Here is a 14053-nt window from a genome sequence, read left to right as displayed (position 1 = left end):
TATTTGGCTCCACATGATACTTGAATTGATCATCTTTAATAAGAGGATGGATCTAAAATTCAATGTGATCGTGGAAAAATTTACCCAATTGTTGGAAAGTCATGATATGGTAATATTTTTAATGGATCAAAAATTTATCTTTTTAAATCCACTGCTGTGTTACATCAGATGACCAAGGTCAAAACACCACAGTGTCAGTTTCAGGCCCTCTGGATGAAATAGTGAAGGGCAGTTCAGTGACATCTGACCATGCCCAGCAGTGATGTCCAACCCACCTGTCCAGAGTTACCACCTGGGTGGTACATATGAAGAATGAGGTGACTATCAGAGTATGACAGGACCAGCAGCATGTTCTTCCAGTCAAAATCCAGTCATCTGACATTGGATGAGTACTACTGTGAGGTACCCCACGAATGAGATGGACAGACAGGTCTAGGACCAATAATACATGAATCGTGAAAGTGTGAGTAAGAGGTACAGCCTCAGTTGTTTGAATGCCTAGTTAGAGTTGTTAAATAGTTACTCTGAATTTAACAAGAGTATACATGTTGGACACTAACAGGTCATTTGTAAAATAAACGACTGTCCTAAGCCTTCTGACAAGAATTTTCCTTTACCAGATGCCCAAAGAACAAACTCAGTGGTTCAGTCCAGTCCCTCGGGTTGAAAAAAAAAAAAAAAAAAAAAAAAAAAAAAAAAAAAAAAAAAAAAACAAAAAAAAAAAAAAAAAAAAAAAAAAAAAAAAAAAATTAGCGGAGAGGCAGTTCATGAGCTCTGACTGCAGCAGTGATGCCAACCCACCTGTCGGACCAAACCTACACCTGGTACAATAAGAATGGCTTCACTGACCAGAGATTCTGAAAAAGACATACAATTTCACCACCATCATCTCTAAGAGAAAAAAATCAGTGGAGAATACTTACTGTGAGGCTGAGAATAAAATTTGGACGTCTTCAACCCTCTTCTCTTTTGTCTTTGGACGTTCAAGTGTAGTACACCTACCTCATCTTTTTGATCAGAGGATCACATTTAAGATTCAGTATCTCCAATCACAAGTTTGTAAACACTATTTTAAACACGTGTACATATGGTCCACCAGATGGCCCAAAGAAACACTCATTGTCAAGTCAGTCCCTCTGGTGAATAAAGTGGAGCACAGTGTCAGTGACTCTGACCCTGCACAGTGATGCCAACCCACCTGCTGGACAAAATACTACCTTGGTACATAGAAGAATGGAGCTTCACTGACAGTATCTGAAAAACAATACAATCTCACCACCATCACTCTTGTACGAGACAGTGGATGAATACTACTGTGAGGCTGAAATAAATAATGGTACGTTCATCAACTCTCTTCTGTGTCTGTGGAAGTCAGTTGGTTAGTACAACCTAAACCTTCATCTTTGATCAGAGGATCACAGTTAAATCATATTCACAAATCACAAGTAAAACACATTTAAAACATTGGTTGTTACATATTGCTCCACCCAGATGTCCAAGTAGTCCACGTCATTTCAAACCCAATTACATTTGATGGCTTTGAACTGATGAGCGACCGTCAGAGACTCAATTGCGGATTTGCCAAAAGATCGTAACCTCTATCAACATTATAGTATTTATGGTGAATGCAAACTGATTTTACCGGTAGCTGCAGTGAACAATAAGATGACTGTTGCTTATTGATGTCTCTTTGGGCGTTATCGCACTTTTTGTATGTGTCTGATATTTTAATTCTTCGCACCCCATAATATATCCACCATATGAAACGCCTTTGATCATTAACCTAGCAAATTGAAATATCTAGACTGCGTCATAACTTTCTACTTCCGAATACTATTTCAGAACAATAAGAGACTGACTAAATTTTGCTAAAAAATTTAATATACCAGATCTTCGTGTGAACGAGAATGGCTAGCACACATAAGTAATATCAGTCAAAGGGGCCCTGGTAAGATAAAACATCGAGCGTACCACATCTACCCAGCATGGGTGTAAAACTGCGCCCACCAATTTCGCTATTACGTAGATCTAGGAACTCTACAGCTCTGCGAACGTGCATCACTGAGAATAAAACTAGATACTCTTCGAGACTATCCCCATCAACATGATTTGAACATCTGTAAATTGTTTCTCCCCAGCGTGGCTGAACATGTAAAGATAAAATCTAAGCACTGATGCAATCATAATTATTATAACCAAAGAAGTAGAAGTCTAGTTCATCTCCGGCTAATCCACTGCTACTTCAAGAGAGCGGAACCACAAAGAATACTAGGCCGATTTCAAGCTTATTGTTAATAGTGGTGTCGGGAATCATTACATGGTGCTTTGTCTCTTTGTTAACAACCCTGAGTGCGCATGACTCAATATTTATTAAGAAGGCGTGAATAAGTCTATACACCACGATTTAGTTTAGAATGGTCCTCGATATGAAAGTGAAATACTAGATATAATCTATTTCAACGCGATATAGTTATATCCATCGCATCAATAACATCTCACACAAGCTTTGTGACTTAGCGCGTTATCAACAATATGTTTTCACGTTATCCCACAGAACCGACGTACATATCCAATCCAGAAGATATGTGATAACACAAACAATCCACAGCAACATCTCGAGCTTCAAAGGCCTAATACTTGTCCTATCATTTTTTCAGGGAAAGCCGGACAGCAACATCTTACATCCGACTGAACTGGCACTCTATATAAGAATCCCACTAAGTGCCTTACAAGTCCACATTAACCCATCTATACAGCTAAGCGTCCTGAATTACCTCATGCCATCTGCAAAGATTCTATAACTCCTGACCTTACAATCGCGGCCTCTTGCGCGAAGTGCGTTCCGTAGCAATTGGCATTGAGTCTTCAAATATTCATAATACATATCAGGTTCACATTACAAAAATCTGTGAAAACACCCTCCTATGCCTAACATAACCTTACACCAATATCAGTTGTATGCTCTACGCATCCAAAGCTAATCTTTCACATTCTAAAATTTAAATCCTTAACCGTAAGTTGCGCACTAAGTCAACCCTACAAGGCGAGAGACATATTGACGTCCAAACACATCCCCTCGCTTCTCGTACACAAGAACGCGACACCCTCCAAACGATGGGCATAGTCGGCGTCAGTCAGTATAGCGGTACTTGTGTAAGACCGTTAATCAGTGAAAAAACATGTATGTTAAACATCACCAACTGTGATGGACCCGCTCGTGTATTCTTTTGGACAATCAGCACGACTCATACCAAGACACAAACACATCGAGCAGTGTGTGCCAACTGCATATCTCTGTCTTACTACTCATCAAGAGTTCGAAAACATCTCCCCTTAAGTCCATGTGTATCTACATGTTAAGCAGACCACATAGTCCCTGTGCCAAGGACCGCCAAGGTAACCTGTCCTAAATGACTATTGATAGCGTGACATCGAGCCATGAAAGCATCATCACCCAACCACCCTGGACCCAACAGACATGCACTAGGAATGATCCTACAGATGACCCACAGAATGAATGCAAATCTCACTAACTTATCAACATCCACCAACGCCCTTTCCCATCTATGCCCTGCGACCAATAGAAAACCCTAACATGACAAGACCCTATGTCAAAGAACATAGCAGAGTCTCACCACTATGGACTACAGCCTCGCGTTCAACACTAGTAAACCGTACCCACAGAGCGTATAGATTCACCTATATGTTACGGAACCCTACAGCCAGGCGATGTAAACACCTCCCTCTTCAATCGCTGTCTCAACCTGAACATTACCCTGGAAGGTCTCTCGCCCCCTGCGTGGTGAGGGTAGGACCAACAACACATTCCACACAGCTCACCAGACTGCCGTAGCACACCATCCAACAGAATACAGATGAGCCGAGTGCCGAACCGACTTCAACAATACCTGCTGCTGATCTATAATTAAATGTTTCTAACCAACCACTCCCCAAGTGGCGTATCTCAGGTCTCACATGTTGTTAGTATATATATTACTATTTTTAAGTCACTTAATTTTATCACCTTCGCGGAATCAAACCTACTAAACAACATAGATCAATACGTAGTACCCAGCTAGTGCCACTGGTGAACACACAAGCGACCTAGATAGTGCGCACCGGAGTATGTTGATCTCTTCATGTGAGCCTATTTGCCGTTGCTCTCTGCGTCCAGTACGCCGAGTGTGGCTGTGTTCAGAGATCCAGCACACAGATCGGTGCCAACGCGTTTATATGCGATTCGTCTACCACAATGTTCGTAGTTATGACTTCTATGGTGTAATATGAGTAATGACAACTATATTACCCACATCAGCTTGAATGACTGACCCACTGGCGACTGATGAAGAGAGCCGTGTACTGATTCTATATACAGACTTAAATGCATAGCAAAATATTAATGAATACTGGTCTAACGTCTAGTTATCTCAAGCTGGTTAGGCAGCTGAGAATATCTTAATGTGTGATTACTTTACTTATTGTCCATTCTTTCTCTTAAGAAACCCTGGTACTCTCCGCCAGCAACACAAAAGTTGACTTCTGCGTAGTGAACATCATCCTGGCTGCTGTGGCTGCTGGTTCAATCCTCTTGTCTCATGCTATGAGGGCTACCATCTGGCCTAGTTTTCTTCGAATGCAGTTGCTACATACACTGACAGAGTACTACCCCTGAAATCGAGAGACGACGGACGAGAACGAACTTGAGGAACAGTGAAAATGTACCGACAAGAAACCAGCGTCCTCCGAACAACAAATACACACTCCACACAAAACACATCTCGCTACTCGTCTTTATCTTAAACACAACAGCACCAGACCCGCACGCAATCCTCTATGTATATCTCCTAGGCCAGAGGAAGCCGAGAGTGAGAGTGCGAAGGCATTTCTTCACTAGCTACTTGCACACACCGGTCGCAAGTCAACCTCCAATTTTTAGTTAAATGCACAACCAACATACGTCGAACCCGTCGAATCAATAATAAATATCACCAGCATTCAATAAAACAGATCCGTTTACGAGAGTGACCGCAGATAATCAATTTATAAAGAGATCTATCTCCTCATGAACCACCATGACACGCCAAGAGAACACCACCGACGCGTACTCCGAGTATAACACCGAAACAGACGCACCACCGCTGTATTAACTCGTCTAAACAGTGCGTCAGTCACCGAGAAACGAAACCGTTCTTTCCCTGAAATAAAATATGGCACCCACTGGTAATTATCACCAACTGGACAAGTCACCAGACGCCTAGTACAGCCGCTGATGCCAGAGTAAACATAACAATTTGCCTAGCATCGTCTCTAACCTCGTAGCCACGCAAATCTTTAAATCACACTAACCTTAAGCACAGCCCAACACCACTGATGAAGCCAATGGATGACAACCTAATTAACAAATTACCGTCTTATGACCATGTGTATCAGGTTTTGCGCGTGTGTTTGAAATATTGAGAAAGATGAACATATCTGTCATCACGTGTAGAAAATGGAACGATACATTCATAGCATTGTCTAGCTACAGGTTTCCTTAGCTCACCCATCCTCTAACAGGTGTCACTCAACCACCGCTAATGGATAATAGCCGCAACGATCACTCCACCTAAAGCTGTGATTAACGCTGATCACTATTACTTCTTGCTTCTATCTTCCAGCAAGCCCCAGCTCTATATAATTGAAGACTATCGAATCATGCTGAAAAAGTGAGCACCAGAGTTGTAAGATCTTCACACTCAGTCCCGCAAGATTCTAGCATTCTACGTCTGCTGCGCACGTCAGAAGTCTACCTAAAGAAACTGCCCAATCCCAACTTAGTCCGCACGCACAGGTGAGACCGACCCACTGTACTGACACTGAGCGTTGTAAATATCCCCATGACCACATACTACCTCGGTATGCCTCATCACCAATAGTATCATTATATAAAAACCATGATATGTCCCATATCGTTTTGTTAAACCACGATTCTCCTATATCTATTTGTGCTACTTACTATCTACAATATGCGTGAATGCTACTTATCAATTAAATGTAATATCTCTTATTGAGCCAAAAAAGATGAGTTAATGGTACTTTGTCCGATTTAACTTGAACACTGAACTCCACAGACCCACTCAAGATATTAATGACTCGATTAGTACCGAACCTCAATATTGTCAATCATGCTGATTATATACCAGCTCTGTCACATCAGTTTAGTGATAATTCCGAGCAGGCTCTTACACCGTCTGTGAGTGGTGTGATGTCAAAATTGTATGATCTGCTTTTTCATATGTCCTGTTGCAGTTTAGACTCGCGATTTCTTCCTTCATGCTATCCAGCTTTGCTTAATTCTCTCTACAGCGAAAGGCGTTGGCATCACTGCTTTTTGGGTGTAGCGTGTGTGTGGTGGTTTTTGTTTTGGTGATGCAGGTCAGATCACTGAACTGTCCTCCCACTATTTCACCAGAGGGACTGACTGACATGAGGTGTTCTTTGGCCATCTGGTGGACAATAGTAACAACATTAAATAGTGTTTACTTGTGAATTGAATATGAATTAAATGTGATCCTTGATCAAAAGATGAGGTTAGGTGTACTAACACTGAACGTCCACAGAACCAGAAGAAGAGTTGAGACGTCCATTTTATTCTCAGCCTCACAGTAGTATTCTCCTCTGTCCTCAGAGCTGATGGTCGTGAAATTGTATGTCTTTTCAGATCCTGTCAGTGAAGATCCATTCTTCTTGTACCAGGTGTATTTGTCCACAGGTGGGTTGGCATCACTGCTGCAGGTCAGAGTCACTGAACTGCCTCCACTATTTCACCAGAGGACTGACTGACACTGAGTTGTTCTTTGGGCCATCTGGTAAAGGAGAATTTGTCAGAGGTTAGGACAGTAGTTTATTTACAAATGACCTGTTATGTCAAACATGTATAATCTGTTAAATCAGAGAACTATTTAAAACTCAACTAAGGCATTCAAACACTGAGTGGTACTTTACTCACACTTCACATCATGTTTATGGTCCTAGACCTGTCTGTCCCCATCTCATTCTGGGCCTCACAGTAGTACTCTCCAGTGTCAGATGACTGGATTTGATGAAGACATCTGTGGTCCTGTCATACTCTGATAGTCACTTCCATTCTTCTTGTACCACCAGTGTAACTCTGCGCAGGTGGGTTGGCATCACTGCTGCAGGTCAGAGTCACTGAACTGCCCTCCACTATTTCACCAGAGGGAGTGACTGACACTGATGTGTTCCTTGGTCCATCTGATGTAAAAGACAGTGGATTTAAAAAATACAAATTTGATCAGTTAAAAATATTACATACACTTTCCACAATTGTATTTTCCACACATTGACATTTAGATCCATCCTCTTATTAAAGATGATCAATCAAGTATCATGTGGAGCCAAAATCTGTCACTACAATGTTAAATACCAAACTATCCCCAATATATTATATTTGACCCTCACACCCTGGCACTGAGCTCAGATCTTCAGCCTCCATACCAGACCTTTAGTAAACCAGAAAGCTGTTTTGATCTCATGATACTGGGATATGTGTAAGAGCAGGATATGTTCACTGTTGACCCTTCAAGGTACAGATACTCTGATGGTTGTAAGTCACAATCCAACAGTTCTTGACCTTAAATACAAAAATACAATATAACATCTCATATAAATCTTTATTACAATACCTTCCAGTATACTGTAAACAGTTAACACTAGTGAAAACCATCATTATTAAATAATGATCAATATTCATTGATTAATTAACAAAAGTCTCACGACCTAAACCAATTGTATTTATATTAAATGTGTATAAAAAAAGTCACACTTACACACTGCAGGAGAGTGGAGATTCTCATGGCCTTTTACAGCACAGGAGTAACTGTCTGCATCATTAAAGGAGTCTGAGTACAGGCTGGAAGTGCCCTCCTTTACTATGGTACCGTTCTTGTACCAGATGTAGGTGGGGTTGTCAGTCAGAGTACAGCTGGTGTACAGGTCAGTGTCTATCATGATGCACACCTTCACCTGAAGACCTGGAGAAAAAACAATATCACTGTAAATCCCTTATCACTGACTTATACACTCTAATACAAAGATGGAAGAAGACATAAATACAGACATAAATACAACCAAGACAATTTCCAGAACAAAATGGAATTCAACAGTTTAACTATATTGAATGTAACTGTACCTGTGACAGACAGAGTGACTCCAGGATCACCAAATATCTCCCTCGTTATCTGTTATAAATCTGAACTTGTACGTAGCGAGTCCTCTCTCTTCAGGTCTGGATTTTCAGGTTACATGTCTTCTCTCTACTATCATATCTCTCCGAATATATCTCCTAGGCGACCTGCATACTTCTGGGTCCACCATTAGGACTGTTACAGGTTTCCTTATACCTCTCTGTCCCTTCTCTCCATTCCTTTATACAACGTTACCTGAACACAGGTTACAATTCAGTTGTATTGATTTAGTGTCACTACAATGTTAATATACCAAACTATCCCCAATATATTATATTTGACCCTCACACCCTGGCACTGAGCTCAGATCTTCAGCCTCCATACCAGACCATTTAGTAAACCAGAAAGCTGTTTTGATCTCATGATTACTGGGATATGTGTAAGAGCAGGATATGTTCACTGTTGACCCCTTCAAGGTACAGATACTCTGATGGTTGTAAGTCACAATCCAACAGTTCTGACCTTAAATACAAAAATACAATATAACATCTCATATAAATCTTTAATTACAATACCTTCCAGTATACTGTAAACCAGTTTACACTAGTGAAAACCATCATTATTAAATAATGATCAATATTCATTGATTAATTAACAAAAGTCTCATGACCTAAACCAACTTGTATTTATATTAAATGTGTATAAAAAAAAGTCCACACTTACACACTGCAGGAGAGTGGAGATTCTCACGGCCTTTTACAGCACAGGAGTAACTGTCTGCATCATTAAAGGAGTCTGAGTACAGGCTGGAAGTGCCCTCCTTTACTATGGTACCGTTCTTGTACCAGATGTAGGTGGGGTTGTCAGTCAGAGTACAGGTGGTGATACAGGTCAGTGTCTCACCAGTCACCTTCACCTGAAGACCTGGAGAAAAAACAATATCACTGTAAATCCCTTTATCACTGACTTATAACTCTAATACAAAGATGGAAGAAGACATAAATACAGACATAAATACAACCAAGACAATTTTCCAGAACAAAATGGAATTCAACAGTTTAACTATATTGAATGTAACTGTACCTGTGACAGACAGAGTGACTCCAGGATCACCATAATATCTCCCTCCAGACTTATCTGTTATAAATCTGAACTTGTACGTAGCTGAGTCACTCTCTCTCAGGTCTGTGATTCTCAGTGTACAGTCTTTCTTCTTATCCCCATGATACTCCAGGCGACCTGCATACTCTGGGTCCTGACCTAGACTGTCAGGTTCTTTACCTTTTCTCTCCATTTTAGTGAACCAGAAGGTTGTTGTGATTGTATGACCACTGGGATATGTGTAAGAGCAGGACAGCTCCACTGTTGACCCCTTCAAGGCACAGATACTCTGAGTGGTGTATGTAACACTCCAGCCAATCTGGCCCAGTACCACTGAAACAGTCACAGAACACAAGGGTATTACATTAAGCCAATGCCAATTGGCTCACACTAACAGTATAGGCGTTGTCCCTACTTTGTTGCCATAGTTGCTGAGTTGAGTGTGATTGGAAAACACATAAGCATCATTCAGTAAGGTAAGTGAGGTGTGAAAGATAACTACTGAAGTGAAGTGGAGACGCCTAACAGAACACAKCAGAATAATAAAACACAAATGTATTTTTAACATTTTACAAAAGCCTGTAGATTGACAAATATATCAAGTTATGAATGAGACCATACCTGTCACAGACCAGAGAAAGACCACCAACACACTTCCTGCTGTTCTCAAGGCCATTGTTGCATCTCCCACCCTGCAGTCTTAGAAACATAAACAACAACTCACTATAGCTGGTGAATAACTCCACCTGATACATTGAAGTAGAAACTGTAAATGGGGTACAGGACCTCATTACTGAAAATGAACCAGGCTCATATTGTGTTGTGTTGTATTGTGCTATATGTTTGTCTAAGTGAATACTGTCTGTCTGTAAGTCTATTGCACTATGTATGTAATGTGTGTGACGTGTTGCATGTCTGTCTACCTCTGTCTATTTAAGATGACATGATGTATGATGCAAAAACGATTTCCTAATGGATACAATAGTCATCATCATCATCATCATCATCATTATAAACAACATCAACATCATTAACATCAACAACAACAATCACTTATTGAACAGATCTGCACTACTGTAAACACATATTTAACACGAAAACATGACGTGGTTGTGATTTAGCGAGAGTATTAACTGTAGACACAGTGATGGTGGGTTGTGTTTAGGAGTAGTATTACACATGAACACAGTGATGGGGGTTGTGTTTAGGAGTAGTATTAACATGAGACACAGTGATGGTGGGTTGTGTTTAGGAGTAGTATTAACTAGAGCACAGTGATGGTGGGTTGTGTTTAGGAGTAGTATTAACATGAGACAGTGTGGTGGGTTTGTGGTTAGGAGTAGTATTAACATGACACAGTGATGGTGGGTTGTGTTTAGGAGTAGTATTACATGACACAGTGATGGTGGTTGTGTTTAGGAGTAGTATTAACATGAACACAGTGATGGTGGGTTGTGTTTAGGAGTAGTTTACATGACACAGTGATGTAGTTGGTTTAGAGTAGTCTTAACATGAGACACAGTGATGGTGGGTTGTGTTTAGCGAGTAGTATTAACATGAGACACAGTGATGGTGGGTGTGATTAGGAGGTAGTATTAACATGACGACGTGATGGTGGAGTTGTGTTTAGGAGTAGTATTAACTGAGACACAGTGATGGTGGGTTGTGTTTAGGAGTAGTATTAACATGACACAGTGATGGTGGATTGTGTTAGGAGTAGTATTTAACATGAGCACAGTGATGGTGGGTTGTGTTTAGGAGTAGTATTAACTGAGACACAGTGTTGGTGGGTTGTGTTTAGGAGCTAGTATTAACATGAGACACAGTGATGGTGGTTGTGTTTAGGAGTAGTATTAACATGAGACACAGTGATGGTGGGTTGTGTTTAGGAGCAGTATTAACATGAGACACAGTGATGGTGGGTTGTGTTTAGGAGTAGTATTAACATGAGACACAGTGATGGTGGGTTGTGTTTAGGAGTAGTATTAACATGAGACACAGTGATGGTGGGTTTTTAGGAGTAGTATTAATGAGACACAGTTGATGTGGGTTTAGGAGTAGTATTAACTATGAGACACGATGATGGTGGGTTGCGTTTAGGAGTAGTATTAACATGAGACAAGTGATGGGTGGGTTGTTTAGGAGTAGTATTAACATGAGACACAGTGATGGTGGGTTGTGTTTAGGAGTAGTATTAACTGAGACACAGTGATGGTGGGTTGTGTTTAGGAAGTATATTAACATGAGACGAGTGATGGTGGGTTGTGTTTGGAGTAGTATTACAATGAGACACAGTGATGGTGGGTTGTGTTTAGGAGTAGTATTAAATGAGACACTGATGGTGGGTTGTTTTTAGGAGTAGTATTAACATGAGACACGTGATGGTGGGTTGTGTTTAGGAGTAGTATTACATGAGACCAGTGATGGTGGGTTGTGTTTTAGGAGTAGTGTTAACAGAGACACAGTGATGGTGGGTTGTGTTTAGGAGTAGTATTACATGAGCACAGTGATGGTGGGTTGTGTTTAGGAGTAGTATTAACATGAGACAGAGTGATGAGGGTTGTGTTTAGGGTAGTATTAACATGAGACAGATGATGGTGGGTTTGTGTTTTAGGATAGTATTAACATGAGACAGTGATGGAGGGTTGTGTTTAGGAGTAGTATTACCATGAGACAAGTGATGGTGGGTATGTTTTAGGAGTAGTATTAACATGAGACACAGTGATGGTGGGTTGTGTTTAGGAGTAGTTATAACATGAGACACAGTGATGGTGGGTTGTGTTTAGGGTAGTATTAACATGAGACAAGTGATGTGGGTTGTGTTTAGGAGTAGTATTAACATGAGACAGTGATGGTGGGTTGTGTTTTAGGAGTAGTTTAACATGAGACACAGTGATGGTGGGTGTGTTTAGGAGTAGTATTAACATGAGACACAGTGTGTTGGGTTTAGGAGTAGTATTAATATGAGACACGGTGATGGTGGGTTGGTTTAGGAGTAGTATTAACATGAGACACAGTGATGTGTGGGTTGTGTTTCAGGAGTAGTATTAACATGAGACACAGTGACGGTGGGTTGTGTTTAGGAGTAGTATTAACATGAGACACAGTGATGGTGGGTTGTGTTTAGGAGTAGTATTAACATGAACACAGTGATGGTGGGTTGTGTTTAGGAGTAGTATTAACATGAGACACAGTGATGGTGGGTTTGTGTTTAGGAGTAGTATTACATGACACACAGTGATGGTGGGTTGTGTTTAGGAAAGTATTAACTGAGACAGAGTGATGGAGGGTTGTGTTTAGGAGTAGTATTAACATGAGACACAGTGATGGTGGGTTGTGTTTGGAATAGTATTAACATGAGACACAGTGATGGAGGTTTTGTGTTTAGGAGTAGTATTAACATGAGACAGTGATGGTGGGTTGTGTTTAGGAGTAGTATAAACATGAGACACAGTGATGGTGGGTTGTGTTTAGGTAGTATTAACATAGACAGTGATGGTAGGTTGTGTTAGGAGTAGTATTAACATGAGACCAGTGATGGTGGGTTTGTGTTTAGGAGTAGTATTAACATGAGACACAGTGATGGTGGGTTGTGTTTAGGAGTAGTATTAACATGAGACAGTGATGGTGGGTTGTGTTTAGGAGTAGTATTACATGAGACACAGTGATGGTGGGTTGTGTTTAGGAGTAGTATTAACATGAAGCACAGTGATGGTGGTTGTGATTAGGAGTAGATTTAACATGAGAACAGTGATGGTGGGTTGTGTTTAGAGTAGTATTACATGGACAGTGATGTGGGTTGTGTTTAGGAGTAGTATTAACACGAGACAGTGAGGTGGGTTGTGTTTAGGAGTAGTATTACATGAGAACAGTGATGGTGGGTTGTGTTTAGGAGTAGTATTAACATGAGACACAGTGATGGTGGGTTGTGTTTAGGAGTGTATTAACATGAGACACAGTGATGGTGTGTGTTTAGGAGTAGTATTAAACATGAGACACAGTGATGGTGGGTTGTGTTTAGGAGTAGTATTAACATGACACAGTGATGGTGGGTTTGTAGTTAGGAGTAGTATTAACATGACACAGTGATGGTGGGTTGTGTTTAGGAGTAGTATTAAATGATTCACAGTGATGGGTGTGTTGTGTTTTGGAGTAGTTTAACATGAGACACAGTGATGGTGGGTTTGTGTTTAGGAGTAGTATTAACATGACACAGTGATGGTAGATTGTGTTTTAGGAGTAGTTAACATGAGACACAGTGATGGTGGGTTGTGTTTAGGAGTAGTATTAACATGAGACACAGTGATGGTGGGTTGTGATTTAGGAGTAGTATTAACATGAACGTGATGGTGGATTGTGTTTAGGAGTAGTATTAACATGAGACACAGTGATGGTGGGTTGTGTTTAGGAGTAGTATTAACATGACACAGTGATGTGGATTGTGTATAGGAGTAGTATTAACATGAGACAACAGTGTGGTGGGTTGTGGTTTAGGAGTAGTATTAACATGAGACACAGTGATGGTGTGGTGTGTTTAGGAGCAGTATTAACATGAGCACAGTGATGGTGGTTGGTGGTTTAGGAGTAGTATTAACATGAGACACAGTGATGGTGGGTTGTGTTTAGGAGCAGTATTAACATGAGACACAGTGATGGTGGGTTGTGTTTAGGAGTAGTATTTAACATGAGACACAGTGATGGTGTGTTGTGTTTACGAGTAGTATTAACATAGAGACAGTGATGGTGGGTTGTGTTTAGGAGTAGTA

The 14053-nt window shown here is 40.7% G+C and overlaps 1 protein-coding gene and 1 pseudogene across 1 annotated transcript in view; one reads left to right on the top strand and one right to left on the bottom strand.

Moving 5' to 3' along the window:
• Positions 1–14053, top strand: part of LOC139029501 (uncharacterized) — a 140943-nt gene that overhangs the window by 66331 nt on the left and 60559 nt on the right. The window lies entirely within an intron of this gene.
• Positions 6580–14053, bottom strand: part of LOC111953563 (B-cell receptor CD22-like) — a 12261-nt pseudogene continuing 4787 nt past the window's right edge.

The sequence above is a fragment of the Salvelinus sp. IW2-2015 genome, linkage group LG3, assembly GCF_002910315.2.
Source record: "Salvelinus sp. IW2-2015 linkage group LG3, ASM291031v2, whole genome shotgun sequence".
NCBI classification, from domain to species: Eukaryota; Metazoa; Chordata; class Actinopteri; order Salmoniformes; family Salmonidae; genus Salvelinus; species Salvelinus sp. IW2-2015.
This window is presented reverse-complemented; position numbering and strand designations above follow the sequence as displayed.